The 22,139-nt window shown below is 39.9% G+C and overlaps 1 long non-coding RNA gene across 4 annotated transcripts in view; it reads left to right on the top strand.

Annotated features, from left to right (window-relative positions):
* The first annotated feature begins 1,204 nt into the window (after nt 1-1,204).
* LOC129211566 (uncharacterized) overlaps nt 1,205-22,139 on the top strand; it is a 44,459-nt gene continuing 23,524 nt past the window's right edge. For 3 of the 4 annotated variants that reach the window (XR_008578867.1, XR_008578870.1, XR_008578869.1), the window contains exons 1-3: nt 1,205-1,529; nt 13,098-13,178; nt 13,543-13,686. This is a non-coding gene — a long non-coding RNA (uncharacterized LOC129211566). The remainder of the gene's footprint in view (nt 1,530-13,097; nt 13,179-13,542; nt 13,687-22,139) is intronic. The other variant, XR_008578868.1, reaches the window with a different exon arrangement.

Below are 22,139 nucleotides of genomic sequence, written 5' to 3'. Positions count from 1 at the left end.
ACACTAAATATGAAAAGTTTATGCATGTGTGTGCATGTACATATCTGTTCCTGTATTAAATGCTCATAAAATGCTTACATTTTTAAGTCATATGCTGTCTGATGCTTCCCAATGCCATTTAAGTGATCAACTTGAATGCTCGTAGGTGAAAATGTGTTTTAACACTTCTGTTTGGCCAGACCTGAAAGCTGTGGAAGGACTTGCTAGTGAGTATTACAGCTTTCATAGGTGTCATTTTTTTTAAACCCTTACAATGCCGAATGTAAATACACACAGAGTGGTGACACCAGCAGATATTCTCCCATCAATAATTCTGTACAATTAGATCCAATGGGTTATGTTATATTTTATAGAATCATAGAATCTTTAAGGTTGGAAAAGACCTCTAAGATTATCAAGTCCAACCGTCAGAAGTGCAAAATAAAATTTTAAGAGAATAGCATTAGCATAACCTCACAATAATGCCTTGTCTTTCAAATGTTGCTAATAAATGTAACATATTTTGTTTCACGCTTTATTTTTCAGATAGCTTGAAGTTTAACATAGCTATATTTTTTCCAGTTGACTTTCATAAAACTGCTCTATTTTCATCTCAGAACAAGCATAGTACGTTTCAGAGATCCAAACTAAAACATATGGATTAAGTCAATGATTCAGTTTCTAAACCTCCAAATGACTGTTCTGATTACTCATGCAAATCTATATTTTTGCCAGGTTTCCTTAAGACTTTAATACAAGTAAAATTAATAGGAATGTATTTTATTCTCCTAATACATGTGAGAATATGATAGAATGATGGTCTCCATATACAGATACAAGCCTGCTTCTTGATTTCAATTTTCTTGGCTGTGTTTGATTCTAATTGAATATAAATGCTAGGAGCACCCAGCTACGATTCCAACCAAAAGGAAATTTAGCTATGGCTACAGAATAAAAACTATTTATTTTCCCCTGGAGTGTTTAGCTTTTATTAAATGTCAACAAATCTAAAAACATGCTTTACTAATCTATGGTGTATATGGGAAATAAGTCACAAGCACAATTCAGAAGATAATGTTTGCTTTGGTTTAGATAAACAGGTTCCAGAGAACTGAAATCTCTCACAAGCATTTAAAACCTACCCCTTGTTTTCCTTTAACATTTGTCAGATCTCCCACTGGTGATCAAAGAATGTCAAGCTGTGATATAGCATGGGGGCTGAAAGCAGACCTATGCTTGTGATTGTTCACTGCCCTCTGTGATAAGTTTATCGATTATTTTCTGTCCTGTTGACTTTCATGCACGTTATTAACCCAGGACATTGCATGTTCTCAAACAGCAAATGGAATTATGAGTGGAAGATGCTGCTGCCTGGAAGGTCTGCCGCCATGCTGCCCATCAGAGAATCGCCTTAGGAGTGAGGATCACAAAAACAACTTGGCACTGGGACCTGCGGGGAGCCCCACCTTGCTGCAGTGTCAGCTGGATTCCTCCTGACCTCACATCTGTGTTCACATGAGTTTTGCTGAGATTGGGAAGTTAGAGTGAAGGTAAGCACTGTACATAGGAGAAATGTGTTAGTTATAAAAGAGAGCACACAACACCATGCTTCCTCTGGCACAGCTTCTCATAGATTCAAGGAGGGTAACAGGAGTGCGGGACCATGTGGATCAGTCTAGTCTCACCCAAGGGATCCCAAGTTCTGTTCAATTTGGTGAAGACTGCTAAGGCTTTATAAACCTGGGTTGCCTTGGGGAGGGAGTGACAGGGCAAACCATTACTAACAAATAGCATTGCAGCCAATATATCCAGGACAGAAGTGCTGAGCCAACAAAAGAAGGAGGGTAGAGCTGTAGAAACCTGTTAACCCATCAACAACATCGTTGCTGCAGTGTGGTCTCTTCTATGCATTAGCTGTCATCACTTGCTTTCTCACGGTATGATGTTTAAGCCAGGCAAATGTAGGGCTTGGCTTTGGTCTCCAGTCAGATAGCATCCACAAGTAAGTATCAAAAGGCACCCACCTCTTTTTAAAAAGCCAGACAGAAGACAGTACAAATGCAAAATACAATTTGGGTATACAGTAGACAAACTACTACCAATGAGGCTGGGTATCTATCAGATTGTCTCCTTGGAGAACATTTTATCTCAGGCACAGTAAGGTGGGAAGAGAGCAAGTGGTATGAGAGTTTCCCTTACTGCAATGCTTCATTAAATTCTTTTTCACCCATGGAGATACACAAAACAATAAAAGAAAGCAATATGAAAGTTCACAGTATGCAAGATTCATCTTGTATTCACAGGATTTGTGTAACCTATTTTAAACTGATGTTTGCTTGTTTAAGAATGCACAACTGCACATTACCGCTTGTGGTAAATAAGTTTATTAGCCAAGGAATGTCTGAATGCTTGCTGGAAATCCCATGTAAATGCAGTTATGTTTTCTGTTAAGATCCCTCTTTGGTAAAAAATGCTATCCCACTGCCATACTCCAGGGGAAAAAAAAGCAGTAAATGATGTACAAACATGCAGGAAAGATACAGGTGAAGAGATTCACAGAGCTTAAAAACATCATATGCCTGATGATTCAATGTGTCTTTCCACATACGATTTAAGCATTCTGTTTCACATGATATTTATGTCAGATCAAATGCTCCACTCAGAGACTGGAACTTTATTAGTGTCTCATTTGTATTTGGTTTTACATTGAATTAAAACCTAAAGGTGGTGACAGAAGAAATTCTGATGCTTGGCGTAGGATTAATACTTGAGGGCCATTCAACTTTGCTAATCATCCGTTTGAAGAGAATTTCCTTATGCAAAGAGATTGCTCCACTTAGGACAAAACCGTTTTTTCATCTCTGAACTCCAAAAGAGCAGAAGGGTGGAAAGAAAGTGAGGGGAGGCAAAGGAGCAAAGGGAGACGGAGCAAAGTGGGAAGCTTTGATCCTTTCACCAAGGGGCTGAGGCAGTTCAAAATGAAAGAATCTCTCACCACCTTTAAAAAAAGAAAAAGAATAAAAGAAAAAGGAAGAGAAACAGAGAATGCAGTATGACAGGAGACAAAAAGTGAAGCAGGAGCCAAAGCCTCAAAGGGTTGATGCCAGGCTCTGAAGGAGAAGCTTTGCAAGGAACAGAAGAGAGGAAGCATCTTGGCTTCCTAAACCCAAGGAATTTCCAAGACAAGTAAAGAAATCATGGGAAGAAAATACATTCAAGTGACTTCTGATTTCATCTTGCTCATTAAATTTCTTGCACTATCTAAATTATAAAATAATTGTGCCATAAGCAGACTGAACAGCCTGAAGCTGTGGAAAAACCCATGCCAAAGCTATTGGGCAATCTGCAAGAAGAGCACTGGCCCCAAAGCCTTCAGCAGTAGAACTGAGAGACCCCGTTTCTAGAGCAGAGAGATGCAGCCTAGGTGTCTACTGGCGTTTAGGGAAGGGGCAGTCCTGGAGCCCACTCGGCTCAGGGTAAACTTAAGAGAAAAGGGGTCTATCAGCAGCTGGTTCATGACCCATGTGGGACAGGTCTAGTACAGCTGTATCTCTGATTTAAAATGAGCAGAAAATTAATTAATATAGCATATGAGTATAATGTCATAGCAAATTTGAATGGCACTTTATTCCACCCCAATGAAATGAGTAGGACTTCCCACAGAGCAAAGCACTTACACTCGAGGCAGGACCAGTGTTCTAATCTGCTACCCTTATACATCCCAGTTTTCTTTGTTGACACCTTTTAAGTTACATCACCTATCAGTAAGCATCCTTTTGGCAGACCAACAAATTGAGGTGGATATACAAAAGAGCCAATTTATCTATGCCTGTGCTTTTGCCAGGGATCCTAATGGAGTATGAACATACAGCCCAAACACTGCAGTATGCCAGCACTGCTCCTGGCAGTATGTACTTAAGCATGAACAATCTGTGATTTGTTGAAGACCAATAAGAGACTTGAGTCTATCTTAATGTGAAGTAAAATCAGTTTTTGCAAAATAATGATTGCTATATAAGTATGCTTAGTATGCTTTTATTTTTGCATGATGGCAACCTCTACTATCATAATTTATTCTTGAAGAACTACAGTGTTTAAGTAATTATAAACAGCATATGAATTCAGTGCCTGAATAACTGCCATCTTTTTTTTTCCTACTAACAGCAGTCACTATTCAGACATTTGAATGATAGAAAGAGAATACACACCTACCCACTGTACTTTATTTCAGTCATTTTCAACAAGATGTCCTCTTTAAAAAAAAAATTCCCTGAAAAATCCACGTCAATCCTTCATCTCTCCTCTGAGGAATGTGTATTTATATTATTCTTGAGCCAAGAATGGATCATCATTCACATATGCAAAAGAAACATTGCATTAGTTCTAGAGTTTGCCCGTTCTTATTTTATTCTCTTTACTCCACTTATATGCAGAGTTATACATTAAACCAGTTCATCTGCTAAGTGTAACAGGACTACCTGGAACCTTACATAGAAAGGAGTACTAAGACTGGGTGAACATCACTGCTTATTTTTGCAAGAATCTGCTATTTTTATAAAGAAACAATACAAAGACAGTCTTGGGCAAGCTACAGCAAGGTACTAGTCTTCTGAATCCTTCTGGAAATACTACTTTCAAACATGCCAGACCTTTTCTTTGTCTCATTCAAAGTCCATGCTCAAAGAGAACAGGATTTCACATTAATTTAGCTGTATATGTTTGTTATTTCAAGTTAAAATTCTCAAAGCATCAAAAGACCTCTATATATGAGGTATTTCAAGAAAGCAGACACAGGCACACCAGATCAAAGGTACAGAATACAGTCTGATTAAACTAATTTTTTAAAAATGCATCCGAAGAAATTTTCTTTGATTCAGGGAGTATGAAAACCAAACTACCTTTGAACAAAAAGTTCCAATGAAATCCAATATTTTTTTATAATTTAAGAAATTCAGAGGTTTTAATGTTTCTTTGCTTTTGCCTTTTTATATGTCAATTAGAGTGGGACAAAGCTATTGCATGAAATATATATGGGGTCAAAGCCTAAAGTAGAGCCATCAATAATAACGTCTGCAGAACATCTGAATTTTCTTTGAATTTCATGCCACTTTCGAACAAAGATGTTTGCAAAAGTCTCAGCAAGAAGCAACACTTTAGGTTGTTTACTTAAAAAATAAACAGATACCAAACCTTTGAAAAGCACACTAGAAGTACAACTATCCATGTTAATAAATTTGGAAACTTCTTTTCTGTTCAGCATTTATCCTGTTTAGTTATCATACGGCTGGTCTCACTTGATGCAATCCTGCCAGTCTCACAAGATGTAAAGCATCCCCAATATCCAGGGCATGAGAAAAATTCTGGGAAAATTTGGGAGCACATTCAGATTGCGACTTATGGTAGCAGTTAGGCCTCTTGTCAATATCTTGTTTTAGGTAGAATTATAGTATCTGCTCACTGTATGCTCAACTTTAAAAATTTAGTTAGCTCCATCCCTACATCTTTATGAGTTTTGATGCTTTGGTAACCAACCAACATGCTGCTATAGTTTCTTACCCTTTTTTAATTGAGAAAAATGAAGAAATGAAGAATCTGAAGATCTGAAGGTTTGGGATTTTTCTTGTTTCCATTGACAAGAATTTCTCCAGCTAATGGCACATACCTGAAAGTTCCCAGCCCTCACAAGCTTTATTCCTGAGCTCTACCAACGGCAGCACTCTTCTTGGTCATAGTTTCAGTAGCTTGTAGGTGAAAGAATCTCCAATAATACCTAGTTTCTAGTCAAGATTTGGAACCAGTCTGGAAAGTAAATGCTATCATCCTAATTTATAATTTTTCCCTTTTCCTACAAGAAATTGCCTGAAAACTGGTTGTCTCTCCATCAGCTTTGGTTTCCTGACTAGCTGGATTATTTTTATACTGTTCAGTTGTCATCCCTTTCACTTCCACAGTTTCTAGACTTTCATCTTCAAACTGTCCCTCAGAAGCTCCTGAATTCTCTGAACAGATCAGCCTTTCTTATGGCATTTGTACATTCCTGAATCTAGCTCTTGTGTTCTGGTGAAGGCAACTTCTACAGAGACTCTGCTTCTCTAGAATGAAAGGTATGGTGCCTGTTGGAAGTCCTGCACATAAAGTCACAATAGCAAGTAAACTAGTTATGCTTACAAAGATGTGGTAACTATAATCAGCACGGAGGCTATGAGCTTTCAACAATGGCAAGCACAAAAAATGCAGATAAATGGGTATCAGTGGCTGTTAATGCATTGCCTGGCATCATGACAGAAATAAGAAAACATCTGTTTAAAAGTGTATTTTACCTATTTGAGAAACATCTAATGACAGCCACCTTGACCACCAGTTGCCTGGTCCTTGCATATTTTCAGGATATTGATGCAAATATCGGCTTTGGACTGCGATTATAATAAACAAAAACCTAAAGACTCACCAAGGCATTGAGTGCAAAGGGACTGAAGAAGCTGTCAGACATTCTCATGTGTTGTCTGTGCTGTAATTGTTTCCAGTGGTCAGCAAAAAACGAAACAGACCCATAAGGTTTTAAAGATTAGGCTTAATGTCTCCCGCATAGTCTTATACATGATATGGCCCTTTCCTGGAACACTCTACGCACTGAAAGAGAATGATGAAGCAGAAGAATGGGCACTATGCCATTCCATCAGATGAAAGGGACGTTGGTGGATATTTGCCATGGGAATACTTGACTGTTAAGCACTTGATCTACTGTCTGTTAGCTCATGGGAATGGAACTAGTAAACTTGGGAAACCTCAAATAAATTCCCATTGTATATATAATATAATCCAAAACAGAATCTTCTCAGGAACAATTGCTAATGATACTGGAAGTCATCCTTGTTTAGTGGAAGAAGAAAGAATTTTCTATGATCCATTTCAGTACAGATTTTTATACTGAAAATTTTTACCCAATATTTAAAGGATGGGAAGTCTGTCATTAGTGAAATCTCCATTTTAGGCATCAGCTTACTAGGGCACTACAAAGAATACTTTTTAAAAAGCCTGCTTCTGCCACCCTTGCAATAACATGAGGAACCTTTAAAATTACCTGGATGATAAATTACTGTTTCAGAAGAATTCTTGAATGAGCTCATCTTTGTACCCTATCCACCATAGTCATGGTTTCTGTTACAAACCAGATGAGCTGAACGTTTACCTTAGATCTTTTTTCTAATTTATGAAACAAATGTGTAATAAAGACAAAGTTAGTTTCACGTACAAACATTTTAACTGACATCTAAAACAATCCAACAGTTTTGTCACTGTATGTTCAGAGATGAACCTATTTTAAAATTCTTCCTCAGCCCAAAACTGCTAAATTTTTTCTAATCAATCATCTGCAGATACCTCACACTGAGTAAGTCATGCATTTCTAGCTGGCTTCCCTAGAGGGGTTTTATTCAGTGTTTAATAGAAACCATTAAGTCATTGCAATCAGAATATACAGCTAACGTATTAACAAGCCCAGAATAGAATAACTGAAGTCGATCTGTAAAGAATTTACCTTTTAGTTACTAGACCCCAAACAATGAATCAACATAGACTAGTGAATGACATATCAAATATACCAGGTTTATAAGGTACACATAAATACTTAAATAGTGTGGCATTAGAGTTGGGGACATGAAATATAATGAAATCTTTACATACATTCTTTTAGAAAGTAAATTGACCAGTGTCAACTTAATAACAGTTTTCTGTTATAATAACTGTTTAATAAGTTTTCTTTTTTGTCTTGCAAATTTGTTGTTTTAAGTTGTCTTCTCCAACCCTTGAAAGCATGTTTCTGTATTCACTGTCTAAACTCAATATCTCCATTCAAATTTTATCTCAAAACATCTTTCTTGCCCACTTCTTTTACTTTCACAAGACATAGCCAGAGAATAATGTGTCTCAGCTGCCACAGAATGCATTCCACCAAAAGAATGCACCCAAATTTGACCCAGGGAACAAGATACACCCCACAGTATATAAAAACCTTAATATTAAGTTGCCAGAAGGGTATCTGGCAAGCTCCAAATTAAACGTCTTTTCAGCCGACTCTAGCTACTCTGTTACTCCATAACCTTCCCATGGCCCATTACTTGTATGTACTTTAAAAAAAATAAATACCAGTTTGTTGGAAAGACAAGTCTTTTCACAATAACTCCAAGGTGCAGGTGAAACTCGGTTTTCCTATTTAAATTATGCTCAGTTTTCATTCCCCCTTTGTCTACATTCTTCTCCCTTTCCCTCTCTTTTTCTGTCCTTATTTCTGAATGGATTAAAATTAAATTAAATTCTTCAGAAAAGAAGGGAGAAAAAAGACACACACACATGCATATCTTCTCAGCTGTTTTTTAAAAAATTCTCACAGCTCTAGGAAAAATACTATATACCTAGGCATTGCAAACCAACATTATTTTTGCTGTAAAAACACCATGTGCATGTTCTTAGACACAAGTCCGCTGTGCAAGATCTTTTCACACATGCAAAAACAGCTGACATTTCATCACTTTCATGCAGGGATAAATAGAAGAATCGTGGAAGAGAAATCCACTGCTGTTCTCATCTATTTTTCTAGTTACACATGCTGCTTCTTTAGCATCAAGATTGTGCATGCTGATATTAATTATGAAAGTCATTTTCTTATATACTCTCTACTCTAGTGGCTATTACTGCAGAAGTTTAAATGATTTCAGTGTGCCCTGCAGTTGTCGCAAACTTCTTACAAAATGAGAAGAAAAACTCACTTCCTGGGCCAATGTCCCGCTGAATGTAATACAAGTACTAATCTACTATCCTATTTCACAGAATCACATAATGGTTGAGCTTGGAAGGGAGCTCTGGAGGTCATCTGGTCCAATCCCCCTGCTCAAGCAGAGCAACCTAGAGCCAGTTGCCCTGGACCATGTCCAGATGGCTTTTGAACTCCTCCAAGGATGGAGACTCTACAATCTCTCTGGTCAACCTGTGCTAGTGCTCGGTCACCCTCACAGTAAAAAATGTTTCCTGGTGTTCAGATGGATGCTCCTGTGTTGCAGTTTGTGCCCATTGCCTCTTGTCCTGTCACTGGACACCACTGAAGAGAGCTGCTCCATCTTCTTTACACCCTCCCTTCAGGTATTTACACACATTGATGAGATCTCTCGTGAGCCTTCTCTTCTATAGGCTAAGCGGTCCCCGCTCCCTCAGCCTTTCCTCATGAGAGATGCTCCAGTCCCTTAAACATCTTCATGGCCCTTTGCTGATCTCTCTCCAGTATGTCCAGTATTTGCAAGTAAGGGTGGGTTTAAAGCAAAGCACAGCCTAGGTTAAACATGCTTGAATAAGGCAGCAATGCAGCAAGTGAAACAGAAGATAAAAAAGCTGAGCAAATAAAAAGTATCACAGATAATCTGTTACACCCTGGATTTTGTACATAAAGCCTTAGCATACAGGAATACAACTGGCCTGGGGCACGTTCTGCTTTGTTTCTGATGGGGAGCACAGAGGGAAAACCAGGCGTCACAGAGAAGAACTAGGAGATTGGACAGAGCAGAGATGTTTAGAGGTAACGTGCATGTGTGGATGCATAGGTCCATGTGTCTGTCTGTATGCATGCCTATAGATAGTGGTCTGCTACTGCTAAGGCACTGTAATCTGATGCAAAGTGTTTCATATATTAAAAAGCTGCATTAGTAAAAAGATCTTTTCAGAAATAGACAGATGTAGTATCTATGCCAAAAAATGACATTGCAAAGGGATTAACTGTTTAAGTGGTCAAATTAAACAAGACAGAAATAGTTAGCTTCCCTTGGCCTGTAGCTCCTCTGCATGAGGCAGCTTGTCTCAAGTTGCCAATACCTCACTGCTACTAAGGCGAGGAGACAGTAACGTTAGGAATTGGGACATTTCCCAGTCTCTCACTGTCTGACCTTATGCCTTGTAGTCTTATCTGCACTAAGGCAGGATCTCCCAATCTCCCTATGCCTAAACCTGGGCCATAGCAGAGTGCTTTCCCGATGTAGCTATTTCTAGAGAACTGTCCTAGCACTTGGCGTAGACATGTTTATTCTGGCAAAACTGCACTTCTGCTGCGTAATATGGGTGAAATAAGCTACCCTGGTGAATACTCAGTTTTGTCATAACTAAGTCCACAGCAGGGACTTCTGCTGACACAACAAGGGATAATACTCTCTGACTGATATTGTAGTTTGTAGAAGCCTGGCCTAAGTCCAGGACTGGGACCTATAACCTGCTTATTATTATTCTTATTAACAATCTTATTTAGATTAAGGCACTGGCCTGATACTTGATTCAGGAGATTAGGAATACCAATGTGCACATGGAAGAAAACATAGGGGCATGCAGAGGTGCTCCAGCCAAACTGAGGGCTATTCCAACACAATTGTGGTGTTTCTGGCACTCAGCTTTACTCTTCAGAGCAAGCTATCTTTGGACAGCACTGCATTTTGCCATGAGACTAATAGGTCTCTTAAAAGAGTATTAGCTGGTATGAAAGAGCATCAGTTGTGGGTTTTTTTTTTTTTCTTCTTCTTCTTTCTTCAGCAGGAAAAACTCACTTTATAATTACCTATTCAGCTGCTTGCTTTAGTCTCAAGTTCCATAGCAAAGTAAGTGAAATGTGCTTTAGTCCTGTGTTAGCAATACCAATTTACAGTATAAAATGAAGGAAGCAGCTCTCAAAGTCAGCCTAATATTTCCAAAGACTGTACCTGGTCTCTTCTCCTTCCCTCTTGCCCAACTGTTTTAATTTTCCCAACCTCTGTGTACACAAGTCCTGTCACTTCACTGCCTACTGTGCCAATGCACAGCTCTTGGAGCATCTTGAGCTAAGTTGTTTAACCCGATCTGCTCAAAAACACAATGGCTTCATAACCATGGGAAGGTGTGCTCCTTCCCACTCCCATTTCACCTATCAGCCACAGTGATACAGTGCAGTCATAGGGTTTTGTGATAGATATAGGCATTCCCCACGTGGCATCCCTATTTCTCACACAACGTATCCTAGATGGTTCACTGACCCTACCGTGGACCATGTATAATTATCATGCCAATTTAAATCTGCCAGACTCTTCACTACCAAAACATAAAAAATAGATTCTGCAAACCTCCTGCAAATCTTAAACAAATTGCCAGAGATTGTTAAAGTCCCTAAGTAGAGAAAATTGGCTTTGCAACCACAGTAAATCAGAAAAGGAATAACAAATGAGTTAGCAAAGTTTGCTACTGATACCGGGTTCTGAAAGATAACAAAAACATTTGCAGAAGAATTGTATGGCACGGGGTGGCTGGATGCTAAAATGGCAATGAACATGCAGCCCTGCACAGACCGAAAGGGAGTCACTGAAGAACGTACCAGCACTCCCAAGGAATGAGATCTGGAGCCATAATAGATGTGTTTAGGAGAACCTCAGTTCACAGTCAAGTTAGACCATAATGAATTATTAGGAAAGAAAAACAAAACTGAGAACACCCTATAGAACTAGATCTGCATGGCCTTGTGTAGCTGGAAGAAAACCTAAAGAACAGGCCAAACAGAGAAGAAGAGAAAACAGAACATGTCCACAAACTCTGAAATCACCAGTCAATACAGCTGGAAAAAAATGTTCTGGATAAACAACTGCAGCCAGTAGAAGTGGTGAGGTGCAGTTACATGAAAGTAGAGCAGTTCTGAGTGGACTTTGTCAAAAACATGCTTGCACAAGCAGTATCTTCAGCGTCATTCACAAAGCTGCTAGTTTCAGAGAAGCTGACCTTACCCAAAATAATTATGCATTTTTCTGCTTTTAAATATTCTCTAGATTTACAAAAGTAGCAGCAGCAGCTCCAATCTTCTACAGCATCTATCTCAAAGTCAGCTGGATGTACAGACAGGGATTCACACACGTGCAACCACTGGAGCCGCATCCGAAGTCTGGTGGGGTACAGCGAAGGCAGCGGCTGCAGAGCCTGCAATGATCCAGGGGCTGTCCCAGGTGTCACGTGACCAAACCACTAATTCAGCAAATTGCTGGAGAAATGCTGAGTACAATACATCATTGATTCTGTATTATTTGTGCTACATTTCTCATTTATGGTGTCATGTCTGACTATCGCTATAGCTTTGATCATAGAGGGACCTGGCGAAGGACCCTTCTAACTACATTTTGCATCGCTCTTTCCATGAGCTGCCTCGGCATGGTCGGTATCTCCCTGTACAGGTTGCCTGTTTGCCACATGTTATCCTTATGTATACAGACATATGCACACGTCGATTAATAAGTTAATTTAGCGCAAGAATTCGATGGTGAGACAGAAGACCCCAAGAGAAAAGTTCTTTCCTGTTGAGATAAAGCAGCAACTCTGTTAGCTTAAGCCAGGAGAGACTTTTTTTTACATTACCCAGAATTGCTTAGACTGAGATTTTCTGAACATCTATGCATTTGAAAAAGACTAAACTATTTGAAAGGAGCTATTAGCATGCATGCTTTAACTTCACTTCTTTTTCATGTTTGGCTCTTACGGAAAAATACCAGATTTTGATACGAACATCTGTTTCATGTTTTTCTAAATGTGAGCTTAGTATGAAAATTAACCCCTGAATTTTTGGTTTCAGCAGCCTTCTAGCTCTTCAGCATGCATTCAGGAGCCTTGTCTTCCTAGTATTGCTAGGAACTCATCTCACCCTATGGCTGCTTTGTCCTCTGGAAATAACTTGGTCATCACTGGGTCTGTTCAAACGTTTAATGAAGGTATTTTTCACATAGTTACCATTAGCAGTTTTCACTTCTTTTCACTGAGGCATTCCAATAGAAGTAACTCAGCAGTCTCATGCAACCTCATTGAACTTTTATCCCAAGAAAATGTAGGGAAATAACAATCATCATATTTGCTCTTTCCAGAAATGTGTTTTAGTAACTAACAGGCCTAGCCAACTCCCGAGCCAACAAAACCAGACCTTTGGTACCTCCTGCTTCAGGCTGGCTCAGGAATCGCTCAAATGTGATCTTTCTTTTCGACAGATTGTCAGTTCCCATCCAGAGTTAAAGGGGGACTATTCAAGGGGGGAAGAAAAGAACTAAATAAAAAAAAAAATCTTTTATGCATTTTAAACTCTTCAGAATGTTTGACCTTGACCCGGGTGAGTTTCCAGTTTGGCTATCTGTGATCATAACAAGGTTCTACGTCAGCTTATGGAAACGGTAAGTATATTATCCTGTTACTATGAAACCATTTTTCTTTTACCACAGTGAGAAAGTTTTGCACATATTTGCACTAAGGACTTAAAAACTCCAGCAGTAACGTGTTTCAAAGCTAATGAGACACTGTTTATCTCCCCTTCAAATGTATAGATGATGTACAGGGTTTTCTTTTAATACCTGTTCATGGGGTTTTTTACAAACTACCATTGTATTTCTGAGGCTATCAGTGACATCCAGTGGCCGACTAGATTAAGCCTAGACATGTTTTATAGACATCTGTCTACTGCTTTCCTTAGTAAAAAAAAAAAAAATCAATAAAAATGTTAACCATGGAGCTGACTTGTTTAGCTTAATTCTCACACAGGTGTGATGGGAATCTGCCTGAAGAAAAGCTCACAGGATTGGATCCTCACTCTGTTCCCTCCCTTTGAACTGGTGAAACCCAGATGTTTAACGAGAGGCACAAGGATATGATTTGGGCTCTGCCTTCTGTGCCAGTATCTCTGAGGTGAGTCAAAACTCAAGCTGCAATCTCTCGGGATTTGGTGCAAAACTATAACTTGACTTTTTTCTTCTTGACGCAAACAAACATGAATCTCAATATAAGCGCGTCCTGTCCTCTCTGCTTCATTAATGAGATTTCGGGTTTACTATTTTAAATTAGCCAAATCATACATCTGGATAAAAAACAAGTGTGAAGCACTACAGAACAGGTAAAACTTAGCACTACAAAAATGTTAGTCACACTGTATCTTACAGAAATGTGAAAACAAAATTAGATGTGCTAACAAATTTTCAGTGCTGAATTTTAAGCTTGCTTGCAGTGAGTGACTGTGCTATTAACTCCGTTAATATCTGTCATTGGGTAAAAAAAGAGGTGTTCTGGAGAAGGTGGTTGATGATGTTCAGTGGTGACAGCAGGGCAGCCCTCACTGGGGGTGGTGAAAGTGCATGTCCACCCCCAGGCACCCCCTCCTCCTCTCTATCCCTGGGGGCACCCAGGGTGCTGAGCTCAGCTGAGTTTTGCTGTCCACAGGGAAGTATGCTACACGTGGTGTAAGCTAACAGGGGTGATGTTTGCCCTCACATGGTTAGCCCATGCAGAGTATAAAATGATTATATTTTTGTTTGTAAAAGATCTCTTTAAATAGAAAGGATATGAAAGGAATAGAAGTTAAGGACCAAAACTTTTGGCATGCAGTTCCCAGGGACTTCAGTTGCAGATTTAGCACTATGAAGCATGGACAACAGTACCAAGGGTTGCTGCCATTGTATTCCAACAGCAGCAGTAGTCATCGTGCTACTAACACGTCTGTTTTGTGGTGCCTTTCATCTTTTACTAGCTAGACAACTTTCCTGTGACATCTGCACTTTGCAAAAAGTTGAAGAGCCAAATGCAGTACATTGGAAAAGGACATTCATGCCAGCTATTACCATTGTCATATTTGTGATTAATTTTCCCCCCATTATCCTTTCTCCATAGCTGGCACAAACTAAAGAAACAGGGCTGCTTATGAAAAATAGTTGCGGTCATCAGAAACAAGAAGAAAAAATAATAAATTCCAGAACTCTAGAATAAAGTGGTTTACTTCTGGGAAACACAGTATAAGTATGAAGTAGTAGTGAACAAAAGCTAAATGTCTGTTGTTCATTAGTCCACCAGATAATGAGTTAACAATACTTCACGGATGATAGCATGTAAAGATGGAATCTGTGCTCATGTATACTATTGATGAGGGGGAAGAGCATCAATGAAACTGAAACTCCCTATTTAGACTGATATTGTCGGAGAACGAACCGCCCCTTCGTTTACAGTATTTTAAATTCCTATAAATACATAAATAATCTGCATTTAATTGGTAAAGAGAGGCCAAAACCAAACTCCTGGTTTTATAAGCGTACATATTTGAAGTGCACTAAATAGATTTTAAATTAAAAGGTAATGGATGTTTACTAAGCATTTTTGGTTCTTGCCAAGGACAGACTGACTTACAGGGCAGACAGCCATAGGAAATATGCCACCTTCTCATTGTAGGCAGAAATTTTTCGTTGTCTCTTCATACAATCACAGTTCCACTTTCACCTCTACCCTTTCCACAGTAGCCAGCAGCCACTTAAATGGCAGCCTTGTGCACCTGGCTGCCAGTGAGCAATGGTGAGGAACTGCAAATACAAACAAATAAATACTTGTAGATATTTTTTCTATATATATATATTGTATATGCATAGAAATTGTTTTTCATGCCAAGCACTTGTCCAGAAAAAGGACTTTAATGACTCTGTTGAAGGTGTCGTTACAAATATCAGCATTCAGATTCAGAGTATGAGTGCCTTCATTTTTTTCAGTGGGAGACCAGCAGTTTCCTCCAATTTCACAGCAAAGAGAAAGGGCAAAGCTTGCGGAACTTCTACAAATGAAATACAGGAAAATTGTTGTGGATCATTTCTGTAGTAATTGCCTCTGAAAGCCAGTAATACATTTAGAAACTAGCAATTATACGTGCAAGGCATCGTTACTGGCAAGTAGCACTGCAATGAAAGGCTGTATAGTTGGTATTGCGGTTACTGACAGTTTGCTCTGTTCTGCTATATGGTTTCCTTTTTATGTATCATGTAAAGATATTTTGATGATGTTTCACCACTGTAATATACAAACATCACTTTCTATGAGGCAGAAAATTAAAATCCAAGGTAGATACCCAAAGGCATTGAGAAAAATATGTTAGCTACTTTCTTTATGCAGTTAAAGAATCTCATAAGAAAACTGGCATAGCTAAGCCAACAGTACTCATTTGGACAGGATAGTTGAGCTCAAGATCTTCAGCTCACCATCAGCTGCATATTCAGCTCATTGCATGGAGTTTTTGCAATGCTTTCTTTGCACTGTGATGATAACACACAGTTTAAAAAGGTTTGTCTCAGGTTAAAGCAATTATGGAATTAATTATTGGCTGTACAGCCATTCTCCCCACACCCTGCCAAAAGTCAGCCTAGCATACAGTCTTCCTTGCACAAAATCCTGGTGACAAAGCAAATCTAGCATGCTTAGTGCAGTACAGAAACAGCAACTCCCATCATATAGCCAAAGCAGAGGATTACAAGCAAATGCTTGCCAGGAAAGCTGCCACACACCCAGCATGCCTGTCACTCTGCAGCCTTTAGGCGTGTTGTGAACACACCTCTGGGATCTGTAGCATGTAATATATGAGAGTCAGAGATGCAGATTGGTTTATCCTTACAAAGCATTTGCCCCCTCTTTAGACCACCAAATCCTCAGCCCCACAAGCTGCCTGCAGCCAGGGAGAGGGACAGAGTGCCTGTCCCAGACCTGGTGCTCCCAGCATGGCGAGGCTGCTGTGGCCACATGCTGCCTGCCTCTGCCCTCAGGACAGGAGCTGACAGGAGCACCCGGCTCCTCTGCAGGAACAAGGTGTGGGCACAAACCTAACATGTGGCTCTTGACTGCATTTCTCTTAGTTTGGTTCCTTTGCTTTAATCAAAACAGCCAACATGCACCTTTTTCTGCTAAGACCCTGTAAAAGTGCCAAGCAACTTTGATGCTCTCAGAGAAATTCAGGAGCCTGCGGGACAAAACACAGCTGCCATGAAGAAGCAAACTGGGCTGAATTTAAAGCTGCAGCTTAAACAAATGTCATCTGCAAGCGCTGCAGTTCAGCAGAGCGCTTCCTGATGGCTCTCACCAAAGAGATCGTCTCATTCAATAGTCCCCACAGCATCTCAGCAGAAAAGCATATACCCTTCCAGTGTGCTGCACATTATTATCACCACTTGTAAATGGAGAACTTCAGGCGAACAGGGATGAGAAGTCAGACTTTCAAAGATAGCGCTACTTCTCCATTGTTACATTTGCAATTTGCAATCCATTGGATTATATAAATCACCCAATCGCAACCAAAACCAATACCACATCGCTTCAGAAGCTAACCACACCGAGGCTTCTGACATTTGAATAGTGAACCCTTACAGTGAATAGGTTGTGTACTATTCAAAAAGCAAAACAACATTTTGAAGAAATGGCAAGTAATTTTGAATGAATAGACTGGACAATTTAAAAAAAAATGTGTGAACAAAAAAAATAACTTCTTAATTGTAGTTCATACTCTCAGCCTTAACCTCTGTACAACCAAATCACATAGCTAGGTGTTTGCACTCTGACTATCCTCACCATAGCTTTACTCAACAGCTAGCAGAATTGTTGGTGGGGTTTTTTTTCTTTTGAGTATTGTTTTCATCTGGAAGAATTATATTAGGTACAGAAGTGGTAATAAGGATCTTTTTGGAACAATATATTTGTTTTCTAATGAAGTGCATTTTATTATTATACTCATTCTCCTCTGTAAGTGAAATGTGAATTGGCCCTATAATATCTGTGAAGTTGTGCTTCCGTGTCTAACCCTCACATCGCTTCTAGCTTTCAGTGACTTTCAGTAAGTTGTCCAGTGGCTCCCTGCCAATCTGAAAATCTCTGTGAATGCAAAGCAACTCTCTGAGGATCATTTTGGAAGCACAAATGCTTTTGGTTTCAGTAATAGACAAGGCAGAATCTAAAAAAACATTTTTGGATATTTATTTATACAGCACAAATGGGCATAACACTGCATATCATGCTGTTGGAGTTTTAATTACCAAACTGCGTCTTGGAAATTCAGAGCTTTTTCCCTCCTACCGTGAAGCCTGACTGTTGCAGAAGCAGAGAGAAGCAAATGAGATTTTTCTAAAATGGTATGAAAGTTATCAATAACTAAGAGACCAAATTTCACCCCTCTGGTACATATAAATCTGAAATGACCTGAGTGGTTTCAGCTGAGTCATTTCCAGTTTGCACTGACATATCCGACACTGGAATTCTGCTTCTCAGTGATATTCATCAGCCGCTTTTCCTATCTGCGTTGGTCATTTTGGGCACAAGGACGGGACTTGCCCCCACATGTTGCATCGTACCTGCAATCTGAGCACACATCTGCTGTGGTCCAGTAAAACAAAATAAGCTTTATAAATAATGTGCACAAGCCTAAATTTGTAGTCCAACACTCACTGGCTCAAGCAGCCCAGATTACAGGTGAGGTCTGTAGATGGTAACACCTGCTTTCAGTGGGTGTTTGAGGTGAGGACTGGACAACCAGGCAATTAACACTGGAGTTTTGATGTTGCTGGTTGGTTGGTTGCTTGCTTGCTTGGGGTTTTTTACATCTCTGAAGAGTGACAAAAATTTGTAAAGCAGAACTGGGCAGACAGTTTGCTGGCATAACAGGAAAATAATGGGAGTGAGCAGATATTAGGACTGAATTTTCAGCTACCCCAAAACAAGCAAGAATTAACTTGGATAACGCTCACTCTTTGGAGCCAGACAAGTATTTCATTCCAAAACCTGAAGTGTTTAGGGTTTAGTTTCTTTTTTGAGCAAAATAATTTCTGTCTAGCTTTTGTTGACCTGAAGGTGGTGGGAGGAGGATTAATAAACAAACTGCTCAAAAACTTCATCCACCTCACTTGTAGCAGTCAATTTTACACAGAACTACTCCTTGCAGAGCAGTGGAAGTTCATCTATCATTCCTCCCCACTGATGCAAGAGAAATAGTGGACCCCACCATGCCCAGGACAGCATCTCCGTGTGAGTCCAAACATGTGAAAGCACTGATAGTTGCAGGGCAGCCGGGAGGGCTGGGCACCCCCACCTGCCCATTCACTTGCTTTTTCAGTCATAAAATACAGTGCCATTTGCTCTGAGCTCAGATCAAAAATAGCCAAATTAAAGAGGAGAGCAAATAAATAGCAGTAGTTACATAAAGTGTGTCAGTGAAAACAGGAAGGATTTAGATATCTATTTTAGGAGGATTGCGTTGCTTTCAGTGGTTTAGATTAAGCAGCTCTAATCCAGAGAGAATCTGGGACTGAAATGCAGAGGTAGGGATTTGTTTCCTTTTTTTTTTTTTTTTTTTAAGATCCTCACAACCACTCCTTTCTCACTACTATTCTTAATTAAGAACAGTACCTCCTCTGAGGTTTAAATGTAAATGTATTAGACTGCATCATCAGCTTGAGTAAAGGAAGATCTGTCCCCATATGTTTTTCCTAACTATTCCTACTATGAGAATGCACGAACATCAAATACCAAATACACAATACTTTCTTCTTCAGCAGATAATATACTGTCCTATTTGATCACTGTTGTAACAAATTTTGCAAAATCAAGAGACATGCAGAAAGAGTTCGTGCTCCTGAAATAAAGCCACACACTTAGCACCTGTTAATGCTATTACTAAAGACTAATGAATTCTGATTAGTAAAAAGGAGACAACTGCAGCAGACACAAAACTAAAATATGTTTTTTTCCTGCTGATATTTTCAACAGTGCTATTTTTATAATCATCTTGGAAAACTGCTGTAGACTTAAGATGGAGAGCTGGCTGAAGCACATGGAGTATCCAGCAGATACACAAGACCCAGTGCTTACCTCAACTCTAATAATTAAACTGACCTCTGTGGCAATTCTTTTTGCTTCGCACTCCAAAAGGACTGCACAGGCACTGGTTATAATAAAACAAATATCAGTTGTGCTTGCCACACCATGCCAGCTAGCAGATGCACTTTAAAAGACAAGTAATTATAAACTTCCAAGATTATTAGATTAGATTAGCAAAAATACAGCTGCAAAACAAAGTAGACACGAATTTAATTACCATGCTAATTTTCTCTTGGTATGAGAAATACTGACTGTACTCCTGTAATTACTTGCTCTACACATCAAACCTTGCTAATTTTACTATTTAAGTTACTAAAGCATTTTAAAAGGTGGAAACTGCATTGCAGTTGTGAAGTATTGTGCTGAAACAGCCTGTGAGTATTACGCAGTTCTGAAATCTTAAAAATGCAAAACTAACTTTCATCCTTTTTAAGGGAAAGAAAACCTGGAGCTGCTAAGCACTATGGAAAATACAAATATATTTTACCTAAATATGTCCTCTCTTCTATTAAGAACTTCTGAAATTTTTAGTAATTGGTGCAAAATGAAATAATTTTGTGAAAAATCTGGGGATTTTCTACTCCCCCAATTAGCATTTTAGCATTGATTATGAAGGAGTCTTTCTAATGAAAGGAAAGAAGGAATCAGAGGGACATTTACCCAGACAATGCTCAAATTGGACCCAAGCCCCGGATATTACTGGCAGTTTTACTCAGCCAGGAAAATAAAAAGTGGAATTTGCCCCTGAGATCAGTATGATTTCCATCATATACCCTTTAACAATGAAAACTCCCTGGCTGGCTGGTGACAGCCCCAACGGGCTTGTGTCCAGGGCAACTCATTGCACCAGTGCCTATGGGTCCGAGGCTGGCACAGAGGGTCCGAGAGCAGGAACCCACTGCGGGGGCAGGGGGGTGGTGAGCCCAGGGGGGCTGTGCTGGCTCGCTGCAGCGGTGCAATGCACACGTGCTTCTGCCGCTCCCGAGGCTGACTCGGCTCCACTGTGTGGGAAGGGGAAGATGTGACGTGAGATTGGAAAATGTCATGTCTCTGGTGTCAAAGGAGATGTCAGATCAACTCCCCTAGGAGATACAATCCCATTTGTATATCAGAAATATCTACCATTCCTCTAGAAGAACACAATTTTTTAGCCTTTTTTGTTTCTTCTTTTTTGGAGATTAATTTTAATGCCTCTTGTTCCATTTAGCTTTACCTTAGATAGCAACAACTACCACTTTTTCCATTTGGGAATATCTGCTATAGCTGATACTAATATTCAGCAGTGAAGAACTGTGCAATATGAGCCTTCAGGAAACAAACTCTGCCCTCAGATGTTCCATTGAACCTGGGGCATAATTTCACCTTATAAAGTAGTTTTATCAGCGGCATAATGTTTCTCTATAAACTGTTCTGGATCGCTAGAGCAAGTGTAAAGTGCTATTTCTGAGCAGCAAAGCTATTTCCCCCCAGAAGTAGAATATGCTTCTATTTTTGGCAAGAAACCCACTCTCTACCCTGGGATAGCTTGAGTGAGTAAAAGGAACAAACCACTATGAACTGAATACTTAAAGAAAGAAAGAAAGAAGGAAAACTCTCCTCCTGCTTGCGAACACAAGATCGGTTCACTTGCACATGCTGTGTAAAGCTTGCCACAAAGTCCTTTGTGCCATCAGCATAAAAAGAATCCTTTGCCCAGGCAGGAGATTAGGGTGGCCAGCGGGAATCCCTGCACCCGAAATTCAGATCAGAATGGGTAAGTTCATGGGAAGTTGGGATTTTAAAGGGATTGTTCTGATGATGCCAAAAAAGCAGCAGTAACAACAGCCAACTCCACGGGCCCATCCAAATTTCTGTTTGCTCTCTTCAGTAAAGGTATGCTGAGGAGACGGAGTGCAAGGGGCTGGTTTTGCTCACCTTTAAGGGTGCTCTACAAGAGTGAACCACAAAGGTGACAGCAGGTACGTCAGGCATCTCATCTGAGACCCCCAACCGCAGCCTCTCCCTCCCCTTTCTATCAGCAAACCCTGAGAGACTGGTGCCGGTGCTAAAAGCCCTGCAAGGAGGTAGCGGCGGCAGCTGAACACTATGGTCTCACGCAGCACAATCAATGCATCAATCTTCCTTACATCAGTGTCTTATCTTGGCTCCCAGAGTCGTAGTCAACTCCAGAAACTCTAAGGGCAGCAGGGAGCGGGCGCTGAGATGCGGGCGCCGCAGCTGCCACTCCCCTCCTGCGCCGGCAATTGTGCTGCCACCTCGGGAGCGCTCCCGGCCGCCCGGCCTGGTCAAAAGACCTTTGAAATAACCTTTTCACTAGAAAAGAGATTGTGGCCCTATAGAAAAGTATGAATTCAGAGCAAAGCCTTTCTGCAGGATTAGTCCATTAGAAGCAAAAAGGAGAAAGGTTTTTTTGTTGTTCTGCAAAATATAAGTGATTACGGGATTTAAAGAAAAAAAAATAGTCTCTCTATAGTGGG

Source organism: Grus americana, chromosome 11 (genome assembly GCF_028858705.1).
Source record: "Grus americana isolate bGruAme1 chromosome 11, bGruAme1.mat, whole genome shotgun sequence".
In the NCBI taxonomy this organism is placed as follows: domain Eukaryota; kingdom Metazoa; phylum Chordata; class Aves; order Gruiformes; family Gruidae; genus Grus; species Grus americana.
This window is presented reverse-complemented; position numbering and strand designations above follow the sequence as displayed.